Consider the following 12,658-nt stretch of genomic DNA (forward strand, 5'->3'; position numbering starts at 1 on the left):
AACCTCATAAAAATCTTCAAAAGCAGTATGAATTGCTGTAAACTTCATAGAAAAAAATAAAACATTTAGCAAATTAGTACATTTGGTAAACTTGGCAATTTGGTCATGGCAAATTGGTCAGTTGGCTTTGGGGAACGAGTCTGTCTTTTGCAGAAAGAATCATGGACCAAAATATCACATATGTTCTATTCCCCAGTCTTCTTTAAATAATTATAATATACACAGTTATTATGGTATGGTGTTTATGCAGTATCAGGCACTCTGAAAGAGCTTTACATTTAATTCCTTCAATCCTCCCAAGAATGTTATGAGGTAGGAAGTGTGTTCTTATATTACAAATGAAGAAAATGAGACACTGAGATTATGCAATTTGTACATGGTCCCAAAACTGTAAGAACTGTACCAGGACTTGAATCCAGGACAGTAAGATCCAGAAAGAGTACACTTAACTACCATGGCATCCCATGTTACACAGAGAAAAAGGAGAGGAAAAAAAAAGTGCTCTAAAATGATGTGCCCTAGAAGGCCACACTTTAAATTGACAGAATGTAGACTGAATTTATAATCTGGTTGTGAACAAAGAAAATTAGTTAGCTAGCTAATGTAAGATAAAGCAAAGGTCCCAAGTAAATTAAATTATTAAATTGGTCTACAATCCATCATAGCAGTAATTTTCTTTTGTTGGGCTTTCTCTTCCATTAAAAAAAAAAAAGTGATAGGATTCTCTCACTGTAAAGTAGTTTTGCTACTGAAACTACTTTTAATTATCTTTAATGTAACCTATAACCTCTAGGTTGAGCTAATGCCAAAAGCTCTTTAATATTGTTTGGAAGAATTGCACAATACCATAGAGGAACTGTTTTTTACAGGCAATAGTGTTAATGAAATAAGTTATAAATGATGTCACCATTCCCCCGCCCCCCCCCTTTTCTCCTTTGTCTATTTAACTAACTCATATATCTGCTGTGGAGATCCATGAGCAAAGAGAAAACAGGTTCAGTTTGCTTTTCTCTCTGGTAGTAGAATAGAGGAGTGACTTTGGTTGTTTCTGATTCAAATACAACATTAAAAAAAAATACTTTTAGCCAATTGATTTTTGTGTAATGGTTTTGTTGCCTGGTACAACATCAGAAAACCTATTGGTATAATTCACACATAAATGAATATAGGAAAAAAAATCTCAACAGATTCAGAAAATGTATTTGAAAAACACAACGTTGATTCTAGGCAAAAGCTCTTATCAAACTATAAATGAAAGGTATTTCTTTAATTTGATAAAAAGTTCCTTAACCAAATTCTACATCACAGTTAATGATGAAGTACATAAAACTACTTCCTTAAAGGCAAGAAAAAAGCAAGGATACTCACGATGACTGCTTAAATTTAACACTAATACCTGGAAATGCTATATAATGCAATAAGGCAGGAAAACTAAAAAGTTAATAAGAAATGGAGAAATAAAAACAGTCATTCCTCACAATTGATATGATTAGAAGACATTCTAAAAACAAACTATTATAGCTAATAAGAGAGTGCAGGGCAGCCCTGGTGGCTTAGCGGTTTAGTGCCGCCTTCAGCCCAGGGTGTGATCTTGGGGTCCTGAGATCGAGTCCCACGTCGGGCTCCCTGCATGGAGCCTGCTTCTCCCCCTGCCTGTGTCTCTGCCTCTCTTTGTGTCTCTCATGAATAAATAAATAAAATCTTTAAAAAATAATAATAATAAGAGAGAGCTCACTGAGGTTGGATACAAAAATCAATGTACCAAAATTGACTGAGTTCTTATACAACAGCAACAAATAGTAAAAGTAGTAAGTTAAAAATTACAATACTATTTACATGACAAAAAAATTAAATGTATCATAGAAGTAAAAAAGAAGTGTAAAATATTTACCAAAAAAAATTATAAAACTCTACTTAAAGATAATATTAACTGGAAAGGAAGCAACTCATAAAAAATAGCAATTCTCACAAATACTTTTTATGCAATTTAAGAATCATATGGAAGAGTCAAGGGCTAAGTTACCTAGGAAAATATTAAAGACCAATGATTAGAGGCGAATTAAATTTTCTGATATTACAACTTACTGTAATATAATTAACAGTAGGATGTTGTACTATGATAGCTAATGAACCAGTGAAATAGGAATAAACAGTAAAAAGATGCATACAAACCTATAGGCTTGACATATGATAAAAGTGGCATTTCCAACTTAATGGTACTGGGGAAGTTTGCAACCCATTAAAAAAATACTTTGTATTATACACAAAAATTAATTCCAGATGACTTAAATATTTAAGATATGAAGGCAAGAACTTTAAAACTTTTAGTGAAAAAGAAAAAAAGGGTAAATGCTGTATTACCCTGGGGTACTTGAGAATTTCTTAAGAGACAAAAAAGTACAAACCATAAGAGAAAGATTAAGAAACTTCACTGTAGTACTTTAAAATGAAAATCTCCAAAGGATACCAATTACAGAGTGAAAACAAAAGCCAGAGATCAGAAGAAGATATTTCCAACACATGTTACTAAAAAACCACTAGTAACCTATTCAATATTAAAAACTCATACAAATCAACAACAACAAAGATTTTAAAATGCAATGGAAATGAGGAAACAAGAGTGGGCAATAAATGTAGATATAAAAAGCTCAAAATCACTAGAATCAGGCAAATGCAAAATAATAATGAGCAAATGGACTAATGATACTATTGAAGAGAATATAGTAAAAATGGGGTATAAATTGGTGTGACTTTCAAGAATAATTTGGCAATACCTAATAATATTGAATACGTACTATAACAAACTAAACTAATAGAAGCATGAACAGTTATAATACATATCAACTTGAGGAAAGCAGTAACCTAGGAAAAGGGAGGAAAACTGAAGGTTGGTTTTATCTTTAGATATAACTTATGTCTTTAAAGGGGGGCATGGGAGGGAAGATCTGATTACTCAAAAAGGGGAAACTACTAACATCTATTTAAAGTTAGTAATGAAATACTAAGATGGGGTTTTTTTTTTGGTATTGTTATAAGACACTTCCTCAGACATTGGAATTATGTAACTACCTTTCCTACTATTGTCAAAATCTGTAGTGCTGTTTTCCTTACAATAAGTCTCATCTTTTGTTGTACAAAAATAAAATCCAAGAGATTGTAATGGGTAAATATTTGAGTATTAATATACCATTTGCTAGATATATTTGTTAATTTCTAACGAACTGTGCTGAGTAGTGATGATGGTCCATAATTTTCATTTTGATATTATAGTGTCCTGATGTAAAAGTAAACAAGACTTAAAACTGCCATGTCCACTGACATGGCAATGCAAATGGAAGAAATGAGAATGCTGCCTCATGAGAAGGATGATTCAACAAGATAGGGCCTTGGGTGGGGGTAGGAAAGAAAAAGCGGTAACTCCAGATTTTTAGTCTAAAATTCTGAGATTATATTAGCACCTTGATTCTTCCTAGTCTTTGGAAGCCTGGTAAAACACTTCACTAACAAGATTCGGCAAGGCTTTATAATTTTACAAGAAATTTTTCAAATGATGTTGATCATTATCTAATTACCAGAAATGTTATATTAACACGATAGCTATATTTATAAAATATACATATTCATAAAAACACAAATTAATTCTGACACTTGAAAAGGAATTCTAAAAATAAAATTAGATCCTACCTTAGAATGGAACAGCAATTGAAAATTTCATTGTATGAATTACCTTCACTAAAAATAAGAATTCCAGACAAATATTTTCTATCCAATTTTTAATTAGCTCTTTCCCAACAACTGAATAAAGTAAATGGTACTGATACCAACTCAATTGTCAAGGCCCAAAATCACACAGTTAATAACAGACTGAATCTGCACAAGTTCTAAATGTCTTCTCTTAAAGCATTTCACTAATATACTAGAAGAAAACCAATGATAGTGTACTATGATAAGAGCAACAGGTTTAATATGGATACGATAGTTAAATAGGAAAAAAAATCTAAGAATCTCAGAAGTAACAGTGACTAGTTTTTTTGTAGTCATCTTTTCTAACTTCTCTCTCAATACCGTTTTCCTACTGTACCACTAGCCCCTGCTAGATTATTTCGAAGGCATATAGCTTGAGATAGACCAAGAAAGGAAAATATTTAACTAGTTAATTAAGCTGCTGATACTGTCATTCTATATCTCTGAGAAGTTGTACCCCTAGTACAACTTTAACATTTTTAAAATGTGGTATTTCCTAATGACAGAATTTAAAAATTAAAAAAAAAAATCTTTTTTCTCAGTCTTGCTTATGTTCATCAGACTCTTAGCTTCCATAAAAATCATAAAATATTAGGGCTAAAGGGGTCTTTGAATTTGAAATGAATCATAGAAATATAAGAGCTAAAACAATAAAACTTCTGGAAAAGTACAAGCAATAGAAATGCAATGCATGCCACAGACATAATTTTTAATTTTCTAGGAGCTAAATTAAAAGAGAAAAAGCAACAGGTGAAATTATTTTAGTAATATATTTCATTTAGCCCAAATATTTCTAAATTTTCATTTCAACAGAAAACTGATATAAAAACATTAATGAGACATTTTTATATTACTTCATGGTACTAAGTCTTCAAAGCCTAGTGTAAACATTGTACTTGTACCATATTTTAATTCAGATGCTAAATTTTCATCTGAAATACTTGATATACATTTAGATAGCATAAAACTTAGTTGAAGAAGTAGATCCACATACCCAAATTCTTTCAAAAATATTAAAAATTTTCTCAGTAACTGAATAAAATATTAGCTTTTAAAGTTTAATTAAAATAAAAAGCCATACGGGGCACCTGGGTGGGTCAGCTGGTTAAGTGTCCGACTCTTGATTTCAGCTCAGGTCATGGTGGTCTCAGGGTCCTGAGATGGAGCCGAGCCCCAATACCCATTCTGTGCTCAGCAGGGAGTCTGCTTGAGATTCTCTCACTGCCCCTTCCTCAGCTTACATGCGTGAGTGCTCTCTCAATAAATAAATAAGTAAATAAATAAAATCTTAAAAATAAAATATGATTTTCATCAGGTTCCCTGCATGGAGCCTGCTACTCCCTCTGCCTGTGTCTCTGCCTCTCTCTCTCTCTGTATCTCTCATGAATAAATAAATGAAATTTAAAAATAAAATAAAATATGATTTAAAATTCAGTTCCTGGTGTGCCTGAATGGCTCAGTCAATTAAGTGCCTGCCTTCAGCTCAGGTCATGATCTCAGGGTCCTCATCAAGCTCCCTGCTCAGTGAGGAGTCTGCTTCTCCCTCTGCCCCTCTCTCCTGCTTACTCTCTCATATAAATAAAATCTTTAAAAAAAAAATAAAATTCAATTCCTTAGTCATACTAGTAACAGTGTGTTTGAAAGCCATATGCAGGAATGCTGAGGGGGCTCAGTGGTTAAGCGTCTGCCTTCAGCTCAGGGTGTGATCCCACGGTCCTGGGATCGAGTCCTGCATCGGGCTCCCCATGGGAAGCCTGCTTCTCCCTCTGCCTCTCTCTCTGTGTCTCTCATGAATAAATAAATAAACTCTTTTAAAAAAGCCATATGCAAATAAATGAGTAAGTAAATAAATAAAAATTAGAAAAATAAAAGCTATATGCAGCTGGTGGATACTGCACCTGACAGGGCAAATCTAGAAAAACAGAGGAAAATCTTTGTGCTTTAAGTTAAGCAATAATTTCTTAGACACACTATTCTTCAAAAGACATCCTTCAGAAAATATAAGATAACTCAGACTGGTAGAAGATATTTGCAAAACACTTATCTCATAAAGAGCTTGAATGCAGAATTTTTACAACTTCAAATGTTTTCAAATGAAAAGATGCTAAAAATTAGTCCTTAGAGAAATATAAATTAAAACCACAACAGAATACCACTATATTCTTAGTAGAAGGGTCAAATCTAAAGACTGACAAGCACTGGCAAGGATGCAGAGCAATTAGAAATTTCATATACTACAAGCATAGTGCTTTTGAGATGCATCCTTTTTGTTGTTATCAGTAGTTCATTCCTTTCACTGCTAAGAAGTAGTCCATTGTATGGATGTATCAGAATTTGCTTATCCATTGACAAACTGATAGACATGTGGGTTGCTGTTTCCAGTTTTTGCTGATATGAAAAAGCAGTTACAGACATTCATGTATAGGACTATGTAGGCGTATGATATCAATTCTCTTCAGCAAATATGTAAGAGTGACATTACTGGGCTATATACATTTAATCTTATAAGAAACTACCAAACTGTTTTCCAAAGTAGAAATTTATTTTTGGCTTAAAAAATATAAGTGAGGCCATATGAATAGCTCTGTAAACTTTTTTTCCATCAACTCTAATTACTTCTTAACATTTTTAAAGTTCTGGTACCAGACGGTATCCAATATAAAGCATTAGTTCTAGGCATAAAGTATTAGTTCTAACTTTGCCTCTAATTTGTTATTAATCCAAATAAATCCCCAAATTCTTTGGGCTTCAGATTTCTTCACCTGACAAATGAGGAGACTTAACTAGATTATTTCTAACCTCTCTCCTAACACAAAAATGTTGCTTCTCATTCCATCATTTCACTGGGTTGACCAAAATGCCTCGGTCTTTAATATAAATCTTTCATCAAGATGTGTTTATGCCACTGTGTTTTTTACAACTGACTTTCAGAAGATATACGACATTATACAATTTATAAGCTTTAAGGAATTCTAAGATCTAGTCCAAATATCTCTTTAAAAAGTGAGGAACCTGGCCCTTATAGGGCTTATACTTTTATCTGTACCAATATCCCTGAGTATACATACATTTGTTGCCATCGATAGTTAAAGCTCACTAGGAGATACTCCATGCCCCAATAGGATGTATAAGATTTTTACTGTGGCAGGGAAAGAGAAGAGAACACTCTATTGAGAATTTCTGCCTTATACACACCATCTTGAGTTAAACTGGCTTCCACTGAGCCAAATTTGTCTAATTTGGAACTATTACCCCTGCTAAGAATTTTGGGCCAGGCCCTCCAGCACTCAGAGACTTCTATAAATACATCTCAATTTTATTTGGTAATCTTTCACTTTCTTTCACTTTATGTCTTGATTTTATCTTGCAGGAGAGCCGTTAAATGTGCCAATCATACTCACTGTCAAGCTGACTACACAGCTGGATAGAGGGATAATTTTCCATTTGAGCAGAAAATCTACAGCATGCATAGTGAACACAGTGAAACCACTTTCTGGTTGGAGAGTGGCTAGATAACACACTCAGCTGGGTAACTGACACTTACAGCTGCTCCTTCACACTTATTCTCTTCCCAGACTTGGTTCTCCATGCAAATGAATTAAGGAAGCAGAGAGGGGTCATAAAAACACAAACAGCCCAACCTAAGTTCAGGAAGGGTGGGCATGTTCACAGTAAATATTAAGGATGGAACAGGGAAAATAAGTAAGGGTTGGCTTGGGAATGAATCACTGGATGTCTGGTACCAGAACTTTAAAAATGTTAAAAAGTGGAGTGGATTGAAAAAAGTTCACAGAGCTATTCATATGGCCCCATTTATGTAAATATATACATACATATGTAATTAAAAAAAAAAAAGACAAAGCACATATCACACCAGTAAAACTGGCTACTGCATGGGAGGGTGGTTGAGGGTGCAACTTTCACTTTCTACTTTAGATACTACTGTATACATTTTAGTTTTTTAAAACCAGATTTCCACCAGTTGATTTTTTTTTTTTATCAGAATTTTTCCCTCCTCTTTTGGAATACAGAATAATGACCACAGAAGTTTCTATTGGCAACAAAGTTTTTTTTAAATTAACGTATAGTGTATTATTAGTTTCAGAGGTACTATAGGTCAGTGATTCATCAACTGCATGTAACACCCAGTGCTCATTACATCAGATGCCCTCCTTAATGGCAACAAAGTTTTAAAAGAGGTTGAGAGCAAAGAGGTAACAGTATTTAGAGGAAATAAGGAATATGGGAGACAGAGATAGGGGTAGAAATAGCTAAAGATAACAATAAATTAAAAAAATAAGTACTACTTTAACCTAATCTTTCATAGATTGATTGATTGATTTAGAGAGTGAGGAGGGGCAAAGGGAAGAGGTAAGAGGAAGAGAGAATCTCAAGTAAACTCCCTGCTGAGCCTGATGTGGGGCTCAATCCCAGGACCCTGAGATCACGACCTGAGCCAAAACCAAGAGTTGGACAGTCAACCATCTGCACCACCCAGGCACCCCTCTAACTTAATCTTTCATACAAACTATGTGTATCTACACTTCAGAATAAAAGTTGTGCTCTACTACCACCAAAAAAGAAATTGCATTAAAGATCATATATGACAGGCCTATGAGCTGGTTTTGTTCTACAGAGTTTGTTTTATTTGTGATTGGTTTCAGGTGTTTAATGAACATTATTAACCCAGTGTGTCCTATAAGAACAAAAGCAGCAAGTGTGATAAAACTGCTAGTAAAAAGTCACATATGATTATAATGGATAAAGGTAAAGACACCTTTAAAAGGAAAAAAGAGATATGGAAATGTTAAGTATTATTTATGGGATGAATTATGCAAAAGTAGAGGCAATTTGACAGCAATGGAATTTATACAAATTGTTGAAAATCTGCAGCAATGACAATGAAGAAAAAAGGAAAAAGGTTAACAAAATGGTAAACTAGTAAGTGGTTAAGATCAGCATCAACAAGGAGACTTATTAATTTAATATTAATTCAAGAGTAAGTTAGGAATTTATTCTAGTCACGTTTTAAAAAAATTGTGCACTTTCCCCTCCCCAAACCACAGATAATGCATTGGCTCAAGGTTCATTGTCCAGCCAATGAAACCAGAAGGGAGGTCTGGAGATCCTGCAGTCTTTGCAGCTAGACAGAGGAAGTGACAGTTGAGATGGCTAGAAAACTGGAGAAGCAGGAGAAGAAACACTTGATGAAGAAAAAACAGCTGGCTGCCCTTGCCATCATATCTCCAGAAAACAGCAGTAGTACCCTGGAGGAGTGTGAGGAGACCCAAAGTGAAAGACCCAAAAAGAAGACAAAGCAAAAGCCCCCGGAAACTCCACAGGAGATTGGAATGGAAGGCCCATCTGTCTCCTTTTTCCAAGGAGGATCTGGTTAGTAGTGATGCTGAAGAGACAGTAAACAGGAACACCCCACCCCCCACGCCCCAAAGAGGAAATTCTCTTCTAAGGAGGAGCCACTCAGCAGTGGACCTGAAGAGGCTTCTGGCAGCAAGAGCAGCTCCAAGAAAAAGAAAAAGCTTCAGAAGCTATCCCAGGAAGATTAGAATGGACATTTACCAGGTGAAGCTATCCCAGGAAGATTAGAATGGACATTTACCAGGTGAGGCATAACCCACATAAGGTTTCCAAACCCATCCCTTATATCCTAATAAACATAATTCACAGGAAAAAAAAAAGTTGTTTGTCTAGAAAAATATGGACATCAGAGTCAACCATGCAGGAGAAAGCACAGATACCATGGTCACAAGGGAGTTTCCTGGGCATTTGTATAGATAACTGGAAAGAGGTGTTACCTAACTGAACAGATTTTCTTTTCTTTTCTTTTTAAGATTTATTTATTTATTTATCAGAGAGAGAGAAAGAGAATGGAGGGGGGAAAAGGAGAGAGAATCTTCATGCAGACTCTCTGCTGAGCTTGAAGCCAGATGCGGGGGTTCAGTCTCACAACCCTGGGATCATGAGCTGCGCTGAAACCCAGAGTCGAATGCCCAACTGAGCCATCCAGGTGCCCCTTGAACAGACTTTCAATGTTGACAAAACTGTTTTATTTAGAGGGAAGGTGTCAGAAATAACGCATAGTAGCAAAGAGAAGAATATGCGTAACTCAATTAAATGAGTATGCTTCTAGATGGATTGGGAAGAAGCCTCTTTCAGTCACTTCAGATTTTCAAAGAAATGAATTTACAAACTGCTTTTGATTAAGTGAAGAAGTTTATAAAAACAGCTACCATTTACCGAGCACTTCATGCTGGGTTCTTCACATGCATTTATGTCTGGACAAAAACCAGGCTATCAGTAATTAGTGGTGGGGTCTAGAAAAGGCTTTTGGACCAAAAAAAAAAAGTCACACCAGTTAACATGTCAGGGGTCAGAGTAAAGAGTTTTCCTTTGCCTGTACCACCTGGGTCCTTGGGAGAGAACAGAAGCAGCAGCTTCTTTTACTAATTAATATTGATTCTATAAAAATAGCAGCAGGGACACCCACACTTGCTAGAGGATGTAGTTTAATTCTGATTTTTCACTTTGTTGTGGTTGATAAAGCAATTCTTGCAAAGTCTTTGTACAGAATGCAAGTAGAGGAATTCTAAAGCTTCAGGGAAATATTGGATATAATCCTGGCATAGAAGAGGACTTTTAAGTACCATCCTAAAGCCATGATCCGAGAATTAAGTAACAATAGATTTGTTTATTTTACTAAAAACTTTGGTATGGCTGAAACTATTCTAAACAAAGCAAAAAGTGATATAGTGGCAAAAGTCATTTATAAAGCCAAGACAAAGAATCGATAACCTTAACATATGAAGAACTCTAATAACTGAGTAAGAAAAAAGACAAAGATTCTAACCATGGGAAAAACCATAAACAGGTAATTTGTAAAAGAATAGAAAGGGCCCTCAAAACATACCCAAATCACAAAACACCAAAAACTAATGCAGAGTAGTCAACTTTCTACAAGTAATAGAAGTGCAGATTAAAACAACACTTGTGAGAAAATGGTCTGTTCAAACACTCACATGAAGAAACTAATCATGAAGATGTGGGAAAATGGAAACTCTCAGTTACTCTTGGTGGATAAAAATGAAAGAATTTCTGAAAAGCAATCCCGAGTCAAAATTTAAAATGTGCATATATAGTCCTTGACCTCACAATTCTACTTAAGAAACTCACTTATACTAAGCAAAAAAACTAGATAGGTGCCAAAAAAGTAAATAAAAATATGTTCTCTTCGGCATTGTGCAGGACAGTAGGGGACAGAAAGCACAATGTTCAAAAGCACAATAAATTCATGTAATGTAATACTATAAAAATACCCCAAATGAGTGATACAGATATTTAAAATGGAAAGGCTTGTGACACAGTTGTCTCATTATCTGTATCCCTCTCTGTCTTTTTACAGGAGAACCTCAAATCTCAGCTGGAATTATGGCCACCTGGAATAAAGACTATTTCCCAGTCTCTCTTGCAACATTGCAATGCAAGATGTAGCAATGTAAATTCTGGCTGAAAAAAGTAGATCTAAGGAGTGTGTTCAAGTCTGAGAAACTAACAAAGGGAAGGGGCATCCTTTCTTTGCATCCTTTCCTCCTGGCTAGAAATAAGGACCTGAGTTATATTGCATCATAGAGAGTGAGCCACATATTGAAGATGATGGGGCAATAAGCCAGCAAAGAGTTTGGGACTCTAAGGATCATGGACCTGTCATATCAGCCCTGGACTACTTACCCTCAGACATCACTTACTTAAGAGAGAAACATCAACCCTATTTAAGCCCTATTTCGGGCTTCCTATCACTAAGAGTAGAATCTTATCCTAACAGATTTATAACTTTAGAGTTACTGATATAGAACGCTATCTGTGCACACATCCACCAGAACAGATTATACACCAAAACGTTAAACAGCGATTATTCTAGGTAGTGAGATGACAGGTGATTTTTGCTTCCTTCTTTATAGCTTTCAATTATATTCTGAAAAAAATTAAGAGTATTTATTGATTCTATAATAGTTATTTTTGAGAAAAGCATTCCAAAATTCGAGTGAATTAAAGAAACAAGCTTTATTTAGTCCCTCTGTAGAACTCTGATAGTTCAGTCAGATCGATTTCTTTCTAAAAGAAACCATGTTGTGTTTGCCCGACAGCCTCCTACGGAATCACAGCAGCTTGCCAAGCCCAGAAATAGGTTTTACCAGGCTGAATGTCTTAGGGTCCCGTCAGGAACCCTACAAAGAGATGGTAGTCCCACAGGCAGTTTGCCAGTCCTCTAGGAAGTTGCTCTTTATACACGGGTGACATAGGTTAGCCAACAAGTCAACAGTTTTCATCCTTCAAAACTTTCAGGTCAACATGTTGAGTTAAAGCCAGACACAAATGAGAACATACATGGAAGTATAACTAGATAAAAATTCATCAAACTATATGCACACTTGAAATTTATGCCACTTTAACTGTATGAAAATTATATCAAAAAAAATCTGAGGATGGCATCACACTTTCTAGTGATTTATCTATATTCAAGCTGTCGATGTAACCAAGAATATTCTATGCATTTATCAGTTTTGCAGGAAAGAGACTCTTGCCCAGCTTTTTTTCAATAAAGGTGAATGTCAAGGAATTCACTGTCTCTGTTCTTTCCTTTTTTTCCTACCTAGGTATTGTTCTTAAATGGTGCCCGTCAACTGTTCCCATTGATTCTCTGGATTCTTTTCACTTTCTGATGTACCTATGAATTCTGTTACTGCTTATGAGGTCTCATAAAGTGCTTAGAAAAATCTTGTCCATGAGGCGCCTACGTAGTTCAGTCAGTTAAGCATCTGCCTTCAGCTCAGATAGGATATGATATGAGGGTTCTGGGATCGAACCCCACAAAGTTGGGCTCCCTGTTCAGCAAGGAGTC

General features: G+C 35.3%; 1 protein-coding gene and 1 long non-coding RNA gene across 4 annotated transcripts in view; one reads left to right on the plus strand and one right to left on the minus strand.

Moving 5' to 3' along the window:
- Window positions 1-12,376, plus strand: part of LOC140593840 (uncharacterized) — a 63,832-nt gene extending 51,456 nt beyond the window's left edge. The window contains exons 2-3 of the long non-coding RNA XR_011994174.1: window positions 8,811-9,364; window positions 11,162-12,376. This is a non-coding gene — a long non-coding RNA (uncharacterized lncRNA). The remainder of the gene's footprint in view (window positions 1-8,810; window positions 9,365-11,161) is intronic.
- Window positions 1-12,658, minus strand: part of INTS9 (integrator complex subunit 9) — a 101,868-nt gene that overhangs the window by 75,414 nt on the left and 13,796 nt on the right. The gene's annotated exons all lie outside the window — the stretch shown is intronic.

Source organism: Vulpes vulpes, chromosome 9, assembly GCF_048418805.1.
Source record: "Vulpes vulpes isolate BD-2025 chromosome 9, VulVul3, whole genome shotgun sequence".
NCBI lineage: Eukaryota > Metazoa > Chordata > Mammalia > Carnivora > Canidae > Vulpes > Vulpes vulpes.